Source organism: Ursus maritimus, unplaced genomic scaffold (genome assembly GCF_017311325.1).
Source record: "Ursus maritimus isolate PB19 unplaced genomic scaffold, ASM1731132v1 scaffold_11, whole genome shotgun sequence".
NCBI lineage: Eukaryota > Metazoa > Chordata > Mammalia > Carnivora > Ursidae > Ursus > Ursus maritimus.
In genome coordinates this window covers 16,030,914-16,043,266 of record NW_024423453.1, presented here as the reverse complement: position 1 = coordinate 16,043,266, position 12,353 = coordinate 16,030,914, and positions in this window count along the sequence as shown.

The window sequence follows — 12,353 nt, the reverse complement described above, 5'->3', positions numbered from 1 at the left end:
TGCTTACCTACATTATCCAATTTGCAGTGTGCAGAAGACATTATACTGGTTTTATGCAGATACCTTCCTCTTAGTCACCTACCAGCCAGGGGAGGCCATGGGTCATTCATTAATTCTGGCTAATTATATGTAAGTAGGGCCACCTTTCTGCCTTCCTCTTGATTAAAATATAAACTTGATATCTGAAATTGCAGCAGCCATTTTGTCACCACGAGTTGACAGACATATATAAAAAAGACTGAAAATCATGGACAGTAATCTTGACATTGTCAAGCTACTAAGCCAGTACATGAAAATACATATGCTTAGCTTTCTTATGTGACACAAAAAATTTGTTTAAGCCACTCTTTTGGGGTTACTGTCAACCTTAAAGCTTCCCTAAATGATAAAAGGAGTCCAGCTGCTTTACTGAGTTATTAAAGTGTTGGTTACTGACAAGAGAAAGGCTAAACACCATATGATCATTTCCATAGATGCAAAAAAAAAAAAAGCATCTGACAAAGCACAACATCCAATCATGATAAAAGCCCTCAGCAGAGATTTGGAGGGAACATACTTCAACATAATAAAGGCCAGATATGAAAAACCAAAAGCTAATATCATCCTAAATGGGGAACAATTGACAGCTTTTCCTCTATGGTCAGGAATAAGACAGAGATATCCACCCTCACCACTGTTATTTAACACAGTACTACAAGTCCTAGCCACAGCAAGCAGATAACAAAAAGAAATAAAAGGCATCCAAATTGGCGAGGAAGAAGTAAAACTTTCACTATTTGCAAATGACATGATACTATACTTAGAAAACCCTAAAGACTCTAGAAAACTGAACTAGAACTAAATAAATGAATTCAGTAAGATCTCAGGACACGAAACCAATATACAGAAATCCATTGCATTTCTACACACTAATAATGAGGTAGCAGGGAAAGAAATTAAGAAAACAATCCCGGGATGCCTGAGTGGCTCACTGGTTAAGCGTCTGCCTTCAGCTTGGGTCATGATCCTGAGGTCCTGGAATTGAGCCCTGCATTGGGCTCCCTCCTCAGTGGGGAGCCTGCTTCTTCCTCTCTCGCTCCCCTGCTTGTGCTCTCTCTCTCTCTGTCAGATAAATAAATAAAATATTTTTAAAAAAGAAAAGAAAACAATCCCATGTACAATCACATCAAAAATAAGCAAATACCTCATAATAAACTTAATGAAGGAGATGAAAGACCTGTGCTTTGAAAACTATAAAATACTGATGAAAGAAATTGAAAGAACACAAGCAAATGGAAAGATATTCCACGTTCATGGATCAGAAGAATAATTATTGTTAAAATGTCCACACTACCCAAAGTAATCTACAGATTCAAAGCAATTTCTACCAAAATACCAACAACATTTTTCACATAAATAGAATAAACACTCTTAGAATTTGTATGGAACCCCCAAAACACTGAATAGCCAAAGCAATCTTTTTTTAAAAATATTTATTTATTTATTTATTTGAGAGAGAAAGAAAGTGCAAGCAGGGGGAGGGGCAGAGGGAGAGAGGAGAGAGAGAATCCTCAAGCCGACTCCCCACTGAGCACAGAGAGTGATGCAGGGCTCCATTCCAGGACCTTCAGATCATGACCTGAGATGAAATCAAGAGTTGGATGCCAGATTTCAAGAAATACTACAAATTTATAGTAATCAAAACAGTATGGTGCTGGCACAAAAACAGATTCTTAAATCAATGGAACAGAATAGAGAACCCAGAAATAAACCCACAATTACATGGTCAATTAATCTTCGACAAAGGAGGCAAAAATATGCAATGGGAAAAAGATAGTCTCTTCAACAAATGATGTTGGGAAAACTGGATAGCTACATGCAAAAGAATGAAACTGGACCACTTTCTTGCACCATAAACAAAAACAAATTCAAAATGGATTAAGAACCTAAATGTGAGACCTGAAACCATAAAGATCCTATAAGAGAGCACAGGCGGTAATTTCTCAGACCCTGGCTGTAACAACATTTTTCTAGATATGCCTCCTGAGGCAAGGGAAACAAAAGCAAAAATAAGCTACTGGGACTTCATTAAAATAAAGGGCTTCTACATGGCAAAGGAAACAACCAAAAAAACTAAAACACAACCTACTGAATAGAGATATTTGCAAATGATATACCCAATAAAGGGTTAGTATCCAAAAATACATAAAGAACTTACATATAACTTAACACCAAAAATACCCCCAAATGATCCAAATCAAAATGGATAGAAGACATGAACAAAGAAGACATATGGATGGCCAACAACCATGAAAAGATGCTTAACATCATTCATCATCAGGGAAATGCAAATCAAAACTACGAGGTATCACCTCATATCTGTTAGAATGGCAAAAATCAACAACATAAGAAACACCAGGTTTTGGTGAGTATGTGCACTGTTGATAGGCATGCAAACTGGTGCAGCCACTGTGGAAAACAGTACGGAGGTTCCCCAAAAATTAAAAAATAGAATGACCAGGAGTGCTGGGGTGGCTCAGTCAGTTAAGTGTCTGTCTTCAGCTCAGGTCATGTGCTAGGGTCCTGGGATCAAGGCCTGAGTTGGCATCCCTGCTCAGTGGGGAGTTTGCTTCTCCCTCTCCCTCTACACCTCCTTCCCCTGCTTGTGCGTTCTCTCTCTCTGAAATAAACAAAATCTTTTAAAAAATTTTTTTAAAAACCAGAATTACCATATGATCCAGTAATTCTATTACTCGGTATTTGACCAAAGAATATGAAAACACTAATTTGTAAAGATATGTACCCTATATTTATTGCAGCATTATTTATAATAGCCAAGTCATGGAAGCAGCCCAAGTGTTCATTGATAAATGAATAGGTAAAGAAGATGTGGTATATACACACGATGGAATATTACTTAGCCATAAAAAAGAATGAAATCTTGCCATTTGCAACAACATGGATAGACTGAGGGTATAATACTAATGAAATAAGTTAGAGAAAGACAAGTGTCATATGATTTCACTTATATGTGGAATTTAAGAAACAAATGAATAAAGAAAAAAAAGAGACAAACCAAAAAACAGACTCTTTATTGTAGAGAACAAATTGATCGTTACTAGAGGTGAGGTGGGTAGGGTGCATGGGTGAAATAGGTGAAGGGACTGAAGAGTACATTTACCATGATGACTGAGTCATGTATAGAACTATATAACAACTACACTGGAATCAAAGTAAATAATAAAAATAAAGTGTTGGTTGCAGACAATGACTTAGCCAAAACTAAAATGACAGATGCATAGCTTTGTCAAATAATTTTTCTGCCAGTATCTACTCATGCATACAATAGAGTCTTCATTCTAAGACCTTCAGTATAAGAGAGCACAAGGAAAGTTGGCTAGAGAAAAGGTATCAGAAAGTTAGGACTTTCATTTGCATATGAATATGCTTGCAAAGACCTGGCTATAGAGGATATTGGAGCCAATGTTCCAACATCTACTTTATTTCAGAAGATTAGTGTAAGCCAATCATGAGAAGACTATGTCCCTGGGAAACTGTTAATTGGGGAATGAGTAGATCTAAGCCAACATGGATCAAGGACCTACTGGAGTTCCTGGGGAAAAGGTCTAGTTTCATTCTCCTGCTAGAAATAATCAAAGTATATTATTTAAGCTGTTGCTGGCAACCATATTATGACCATGAGAGTAACCAGTTTTGGCAGGAAGTCAACTCCATGGCAGCTGAGAATTGGGGTTCCTAATGACATCTCTAAGCTGCTAAATCAATTTGCTCTGGAGTCTAACCTACTTTTAGACTTCCTAACATGTGAAATAAATGTGTTTGGTGTTCAGACCAATTTGAAGCAGGGCTTCTGTTACTTATGGCTGGGGGTATTCTATCTGTCATGGAATTTGGTACCTGAAACTGAAGTGTTATAAGTCTCAGACCCTAAAATGTGACATGGAATTTGTTGAATGGAAAAAAGTGGGACCAATAACAACAGGCATTCTGTTGTTATTTCTGGTTGAAAGGTTCTAGAAACTTGCTCAAGAAACAGTAAAACTGTTTAACTTGGGGGACAGATCTATGCCTACTAAAGCTGTAGTATTTGAGGAAATGAAGGAGAAATTAAGAATGTTGGAATGCATCAGATGTTTCTTGTGGCCATAATAAAATTCTACAAGAAAGAGAGAAGATGAAACTAAAGGTGGCTCATTTGATAGCAGAGAAGGAAGAAAATATAGATCTTTTCTGGGGGTGGCCTTTTCTGTCTATAGCCTATATTCTAAGTTTTTTGAAAGTCCAATAATTTTGATCCTTGCATGTTGAAAACAGACCAAAAAAATTTTTAAAAAAGCCCACAAAAACCAAAAAGCAAAAAGCCAAACTAGCAAAACAAACAAACCCAAAAACAACAATAACAACAAAAAACAAAGTCTTTTCTCCCAAAAGGGAGGGATGGGGTAGAGTGTAAACATCCATAGAAAAGGTTTGGAAGGCTCCCAGAAACTCTAGATAGGATGATTAATGAAGATCTTTCCTTACTGAAACCAAACCATAAAGACTGGGAGAGGTGGCTGTTTCTTCAAATATGAAGACACCAAAGCAAAGCTATAAGGAACATAAAGATTCAGGGAAATATGACACAACCAAAAGAACAAAATACATCATTATTAACCAACCCTAAAGAAATGGAGATCTATGTATTTCCTGATAAAGAATTCAAAATAATCATCCTAAATAAGTTCAGTGAGTCACAAAAGAACACAGATAACTAAATGAAAACAGGAAAGCAATATATGAACAAAAGGAAGATATCAACAAAGACATAGAAACCATAAAAAAGAACCAAACAGAAATTCTGGAGCTCAAGAATAGAGAGCTTCAACACCTAACTTGATCAAGCAGATGAAAGAATCCATGAACTCGAAGCCAAATTACTTGAAATTTTTCGGTCAGAGGCACAAAACATAAAAATAATGAGAAAGAGTGAAGAAAGCCTGAGGGAATTATGGGACATCATCAAATGTACCAATATGCATATAAAGGAGGAAGAGAAAAAGGAACAGAAAGTTTAAAGAAATAAAAGAATTTCAACATAATAAAGATTATATATGACAAGCCATAGCTAACATCATACTCAATAATGACAAATTGAAAGCATTTCCTTTAATATCACTAACAAGACAAGGATACCCATTGTTCCCACATCTATTCAACACGGTACTAAAAGTCCAACCCATAGCAATTAGGCAAGAAAAAGAAGTAAAAGCCATCTGAATAAGAAAAGAAGATACATTGTCTTTCTGCAGATGACATGATCTTATATGTAGAAAACCCTAAAGACAACACACACACAGACACACACACACACACACACACACACACACACACACACAAACCTATTAAACTAAAAAGCAAATTCAGTAAAGTTAAAGGATACAAAATTAACATACAAAAATCAGATGCATTTCTATAACTATCAATGAGCTATTTGAAAAAAATTAAGAAAACAATCACATTTACAACCATATCAAAAAGAAAAAAATACTTAGGAATAAATTTAACCAAAGAGGTGAAAGACTTATACACTGAAAACTACAAAACATTGGTAAAAGAAATTAAAGAAGACACAAATCAATGGAAAGATAACCCATGTTCATGGGTTGGAAGACAATATTGTTTAATATCCATACTACCCAAAGAAATCTATAGATTTAATGTTATCCTCATCAAAATCCCAATGACATTTTTTACAGAAATAGGAAAAAAAGTCCTAAAACACATTTGGAACCATGGAGGTCCCCAAATAGCCAAGGCAATCTTGAGAAAGAAAAACAAAGCTGAAGCCATTATATTTCCTGATTTCAGTATAGCTTGTCATATGTGCAAGATGAATAGGTTCTAGAGATCTGCTATAAAATGCAGTGCCTATTGTTAATAATATTATCTTGTATGCTCAAAAAATAGTTAACAGGGCATTTTCATATTAAGTGTTATTGCTACAAAAAGCAGGGAGAGTACAAGATAGATATGTTTATTATTGCCTTAATTGTGGTGATGGTTTCATGGGTATGCCTATGTCCAAACTCATCAAATTATATACATTAAATATGTACATTTCTTTGGTATATCAATTTTACCTTAATAAAGTTGTGGGAAGGGGCACCTGGGTGGCTCAGTTGGTTAAGTGTCCAACTCGTGGTTTCAGCTCAGGTCATGATCTCATGGGTTGTGGAACTGAGCACCCTGCTAGGTTCCACACTGAGTGGGGAGTCTGCTTGGGATTCTCTCCCTTTCTCTGTCTCCCTCTGCTCCTCCTCACACATGCACTGTCTCTCAAATTAATACTCTAAAAAAAATAAATAAACTTGTGGGGGAAAAAAGTTAATAAATTCTGAAAGCATTTGTATTCTTAGAAATTAGGTTCAAATATGGTTGAGCTAGCTCTTTATTGTGGTCAACCATAAAATGTGAAAAAATTTTCAATTTATTTAATAAAGTGTTTGCTCATGAAATAATACTCCTGGTTACACGAGGCTTTTGAGTCACACACACATTGCTGACAGAATTAAAATATAATCGTTGTTTCTATGACTATTCATTTATGGAATATCTAAATCTCTCTTGTATGGCATGGGTTTGTGGTTTTATCTTTGTTTTTCCATCTTAGATCTCACATTGACTTAAAATTGGAGAAAGAGTTACTTTTTCTCAGAAAGTGAATCTCTCTGTGGCTGAACACCTGAGTAGAAACAATCGGGAACAACTGAGTAAGGGGAAACCAAGCTCATTGATGCCAATTCCCCCCTCTTCCCAAGCTTTCTTAGTGTCTTTGGAGATGTAGAACAAATAATTTGGATTGAATAGTAAATTTGGAGATAGAGGGAGGTTAACCATTTCCCACTAACTTAGTTTAATAACTTTCATGTTTTACCTACACTGTTTTTAGTTATCAATTTATGAATGACTTGGATAGGAATTTTAAGCCCGATATATATGACCAAGCAAACACTGAAATCCAGTGGAATGATTAGGGGTTGGATATTTTAAAGAATGTAAAAGATTTTAGTAGGCGATTTTCTTGGTAAAATTCTGCAAAAAGTGCAGATATTCCTGGGTAAAAGTAGATAATAAAAGATTAGTTTGCCTCTATTTGATGAAATGGAGGTAACACTTCAACCCAGAAACACTCTATTGCACAGAAATGGGAAAGTAGAAAATGACATTTCTCTCTGCAGTTATCACTCTTACATGAGACTAAAAGCACAAACTTCATGTAACTCGGGAATTTGAAAACAGGTGTGTCTCGGTCATATTACTACAACCTTCTCTTAATAAACATTATTTCATTTTATCCACGAATCCACTCTTAACATTCTGACATTTTTGTTTTACAAAATTAAAGATATTTGCAATAATTGTTTAATTATAAACCACATGAATCCAAGAAGGAACAGGTATGAAAAAATAAACCCAAGAAGAAATATCACAAATGGGGGAACTAAGTTTTCCTTTGATTATTATCTGCTCAGCAGGACAGAAGCAATAGTCTCTCACTTAGCTATCAAATTTAAGACAACAGCTCTTTCAGTTCTTTATGGCCAGAAAATTAGCAATATGTAAATTAATAGAAAGTACACTCTAGGAAATAAACTACATGTTGCACTAAATGGTTATGGTAATTGTGAAATACAAACTTTATCCTCGTATAAATACATATCACAATTTTTCTCAAAATATATGGCCTAATCACAAAGAGAAAATGATAAAAGCATGTCATTTAACTATGAAGAGTAGTGTTAAGATGGAAAAGTTCCATGGAAAGGCCAACTTTTCATTTCAGATTATAGGCAAACATCAAAAGAAATCAGAACATACACTTTACCATACATAGTAGAAATCAACAAAGGAGGTTGTTTTTATAAGGGCACATTCTTCTACTCCCCTAGAATTCAGGCACTTAACTATTTGAGCAGTTAACTTTTTCTATCCAGAACACTATAAAATGGCCACCTACTAAGGGCGATTTTTTTGCCAAAATAAAAAAAAATAAACAATTTCCTTGCTTACTCATGATGAAATAGTTTTGTGTCAGAACTTCCCGTGGATTACTGTACACATCTTTCTCCCCACTCCAACTTCCTCTACCAAAACTTTCAACACTCTTGCTGATTCCACATGATAGCATTGCTTCATTTAAATCTCTTAATACCACATGATAAATTTACATACAAATCTGATGCTGTACCTTATCCTCACAAATTGGTAAACAAAATGCAACTTTATCTTTTATTTAATTAATCAAGGCTTTTCTCAAGGAAATGATAAATTATGTTCCCAAGCTATGTTCAGGTCCAAATAAAGTGTTTCTGCAAAATTTGGACATGAGAAAAGGAAGTCATTCCTGTGTTTGGCTCTTCCAATTTCTCTTTGATAACATTACTAGAGGAATCTTTGTAAAATGCAAATATAAAATCTATCAATAGCTAAAAAAATAATAAAATAAAATCTATCAATAGCTTTCCATTATACTCAGGAAGAATCCTGCTTCCTTAGAATGACATACTGTAAATATTTATTGAAAGACAGCTATGTGTCAGATACTGTTATAGGACCTAGGGATAGCAACAGACATCCCTGCCTTCACAGAGTTTATATTAAAGTGGAAGGACACAGACATTTAAAGAATAAATAAGAAAATTGTGCAGTGTAATTAGAAGGAGATAATAAGCTGTAGGGGGGAAATGCAGGGAAGGGAGATAGCTAGTTTCTGGGAGGTTAATATTAATAAGGTGATCAGGAAAGAAAGACATTTGAGCAAAGAATTGAAGAAGGTGAGGGAATAAGTGAAGCGGATATTGAGGTAGAGAACATTTCAGGCAGAACAGCAAATGCAAACCAGTAAGATTTCTTGACAGATTGAATATGGGCCACAAAAGAAAGAAACAAAGATGATTGCACAGATTTTTGTTTTGAGCAGTTAGTAGAATATGGAATTCACAATAATGAGTGACAGAGAAGACCTATGGAACCATCTTTTCTGGAACCATTGCCACATTTTTTTCCTTTTTTTTTTTTTTAAAGATTTTATTTATTTATTTGACAGAGAGAGAAAGAGAGTGAGAGAGGGAACACAAGAAGGGACAGTGGGGGAGGGAGAAGCAAGCTCCCGGAGGAGCAGGGAGCCTGATGCGGGGCTTGATCCCAGGACAGGGATTGATCCCAGGAGCATGACCTGAGTTGAAGGCAGATGGTTAATGACTGAGACACCCAGGAGCCCCTGCCACATTTCTATATTATGTGTTGGTACAGTTATTTATCTTACATATATTTTTTAAACATTCAAATATACTGATGTGTTGAAGGATACCATTTTCATTTGCTACTCAAAGAAAAAGCATTACCACTTCTTCAATATTTGGGCCTTAATTCGGTGATGATAACTGGCAATAGGAGTAGTGATTGAAGCCCCTGTGGTATCTTTTACTATTTAAGAATGACAATCTTAAGTTTTAATCTATTGATTTCATTCTTCTTAATTTTAACAATACAGTTGTTTTACACTAGTTGTATACACAATTCTTAGAGATAAATATAGTTTCATTTGGGGACATGTTTATTTCAATATAGCCACAAACCAAAAGCATACTGCATATGTTTCAACCACAATTATGATACTAGAAAAACAAAATAACAACTTTGAGATATAATCTACATACCATGAGTATACACTTCAGTGGTTTTTTAGTATATTCATGAAACTGGGCAACCATCACCACTACCTAATTTTAGAACATTTTCATCACCCCAAAAAGAAAGCCTATGCCCATTAGCACTCACTTCACATTCTCCCTTATTCCAGTCCCTGGAAACCAGTAAACTACTTTCTGCCATGATGGATTTGCTTTTCCTGGCTATTTTATATAAATGAAATCATACAATATTTGGCTTTTTGTGACCAGCTTCTTGAAATTAGCATAGTATTTTTAAGGTTCATCCATGTTGTAGAATGTATCGGTACTTCAGTATTTCCACTGCCAAATAATATGCCATCATATGGATATGCAACATTTTATTTATCCATTCATAAGTTGATAAGCATTTGGGTTGCTTCTACTTTTCGGCTATTTTAATTAATGTTGCTGTGACCATTTGTTTATAAACTTTTGGATATGTTTTCATTTCTCTGACATATACCTAGGATGGGAACTGTTGGGTCATACAGTACTCTAATATTTTGAGAAACTACCAGTTTGTTTTCCAGAGCAGCTGAGCCATTTTTTTACATTCCCACCAGCAATACATTATGGTTCTATTTCTTCACATCTTTGTCAACACTTGCTATTGTCTTCATGTTAGTTATCCTAATGGGTACGAAATGGCACCTCATTGTGATTTTGGTTTGCTTTTCCCTATTGATTAATGATATTCAGTATCTTTTCATGTGTTTTTTGGTCATGTGTACATCTTTTTGGAAAAATGTCTATTCAAATAATTTGGCCATTTTTAAATTGGTTTATTCACCTTTTTATTGAGTTGCAAGAGTTCTTTATACATTCTGGATACAAATCACTTATAAGATTCATGATTTGCAAATATTTTCTTCCATTCTGTGAGTTATCTTTTGACTTTCTTTACAGTGTCTTTTGAAGGGCAAAAGTTTCATATTTTAATAATGTCCGATTTATTTTTTTGTTGATTTTGCTTTTAGTGACATATCTAAGGAATCACTGACTATTCAAAGTCAAGAATATTTACTCCTATGTTTTATTCTATGAATTTTGTTATTTTAGGTCTAAAATTCAGATCTATGATTCAGTTTTGGTTAATGTTTGTATTTGGTATGAAGTAGGGGTCTGAATTCACTCTTTTGCATATAAATATGCATTTGTCCCAGCACCAGCTGCTGAAAAGTCTATTCTTCCTCCCTTTGGCAAACACCAATTGACCATAAATTTAAGGGTTAATTTCTGGACTCTCAGTTCTATTCCACTGAGCTACATGTCTGTTCTTATGCCAGTAAAAACTAGCAAATTGTACACTTAGCAATTAATTGCCCACCTATCCTTTTACATTCACAGTTTTATATTGGAGCATCCCTGTATGTCTGTCTTTTCCTACTAAAATGTAAAATTTTGTAGGCTAGGGATAGCTACCTATTTTTGTCCTCCTACAGCCCATGATGTTGTTCAATAATGTACCTTAAATATTCTGCAGTCAAAAAACCCCAAATAGAACTGTCTAAGAAGAACATGACCTTATGTACTCATACAGTGTTGTTAACTGCGTATACAGCTGACCCTTAAACAACACTGGTTTGAATTGCACAGATCAGATTTTTAAAATAAACACAGGATAATACTCTAAATGCATTTTCTCTTCCTTATGATTTCCTTAACATTATCTTTTCTCTAGCTTACTTTACTGTAAGAATATGGTATATAACACATAGAAAGTATAGTATGTTTTAATCAACTGTTCCAGTTATCAGTAAGGTTTCCAGTCAACAACAGGCTATTAGTTAAATTTGGGGGGAGTCAAAGGTTATACATGGATTTCCAAAAGTGCAGGGGTCATTGCCTCTAACCCCTACGTTGTTTAAGAGTCAACTGTAATGAGAAGCCCAAAATAACAGTGGCTTAAACAGATATGATTGTTTCTCTTTCACATAAAAGAATTCAGGAACTAGGCAATCAGAGTGGATTTGGCAGCTGCATGAAATCATCAGTATCACAGCTCTTAGCTTTAATATCCCTAGAGTATGATCCCCTGTCCTTAAGGTCCAGAAGAGTTACTAGAGCTCCAGCCATTATATCTTCATGGCCACACTTTGTTGCAAAGGGAAAGTAGGAAATACGCTCTTTATTGAGGAGCAGCAATATATCCCATTAAGAATCAGGATTCTTTTTCTAAGGAGGGAAGAATGGATATTAGGATGAAATTAGCATTCTCTACAACAGAAATAACAGAATACCTTTTCAAAATCCCTTTGAGCCTGAAAAAAGCAAGGTATTTGGGATGCTCCAAGGTGATTCAGTATCATGTAGCTGCCCCTATAGGACTGGGCTGAGATGAGCCTGGGATGGATGTGGAGCTTGTTCTTCCTTTACTTAGGCTCTGACGTCCTCACCAACTGGGACCCTTATGTAGTTCTATCCTGACCAGGGGGTTGTGGCACTGAATTTATATTCCTTAGGAAATAGTACCACACAATCCAAATCTAAATCTTCCCTAAATACTTAATCCACCAAATTTAATTACTTCATGTTCCACTTTCACAAGAACTTACTCTAGTGTAGAGAACAATCAATTAATCTCTTAAAATCAAAGAAATACTAGGGTTTTATTAAACTAATTCTTCTAAGTAGTAT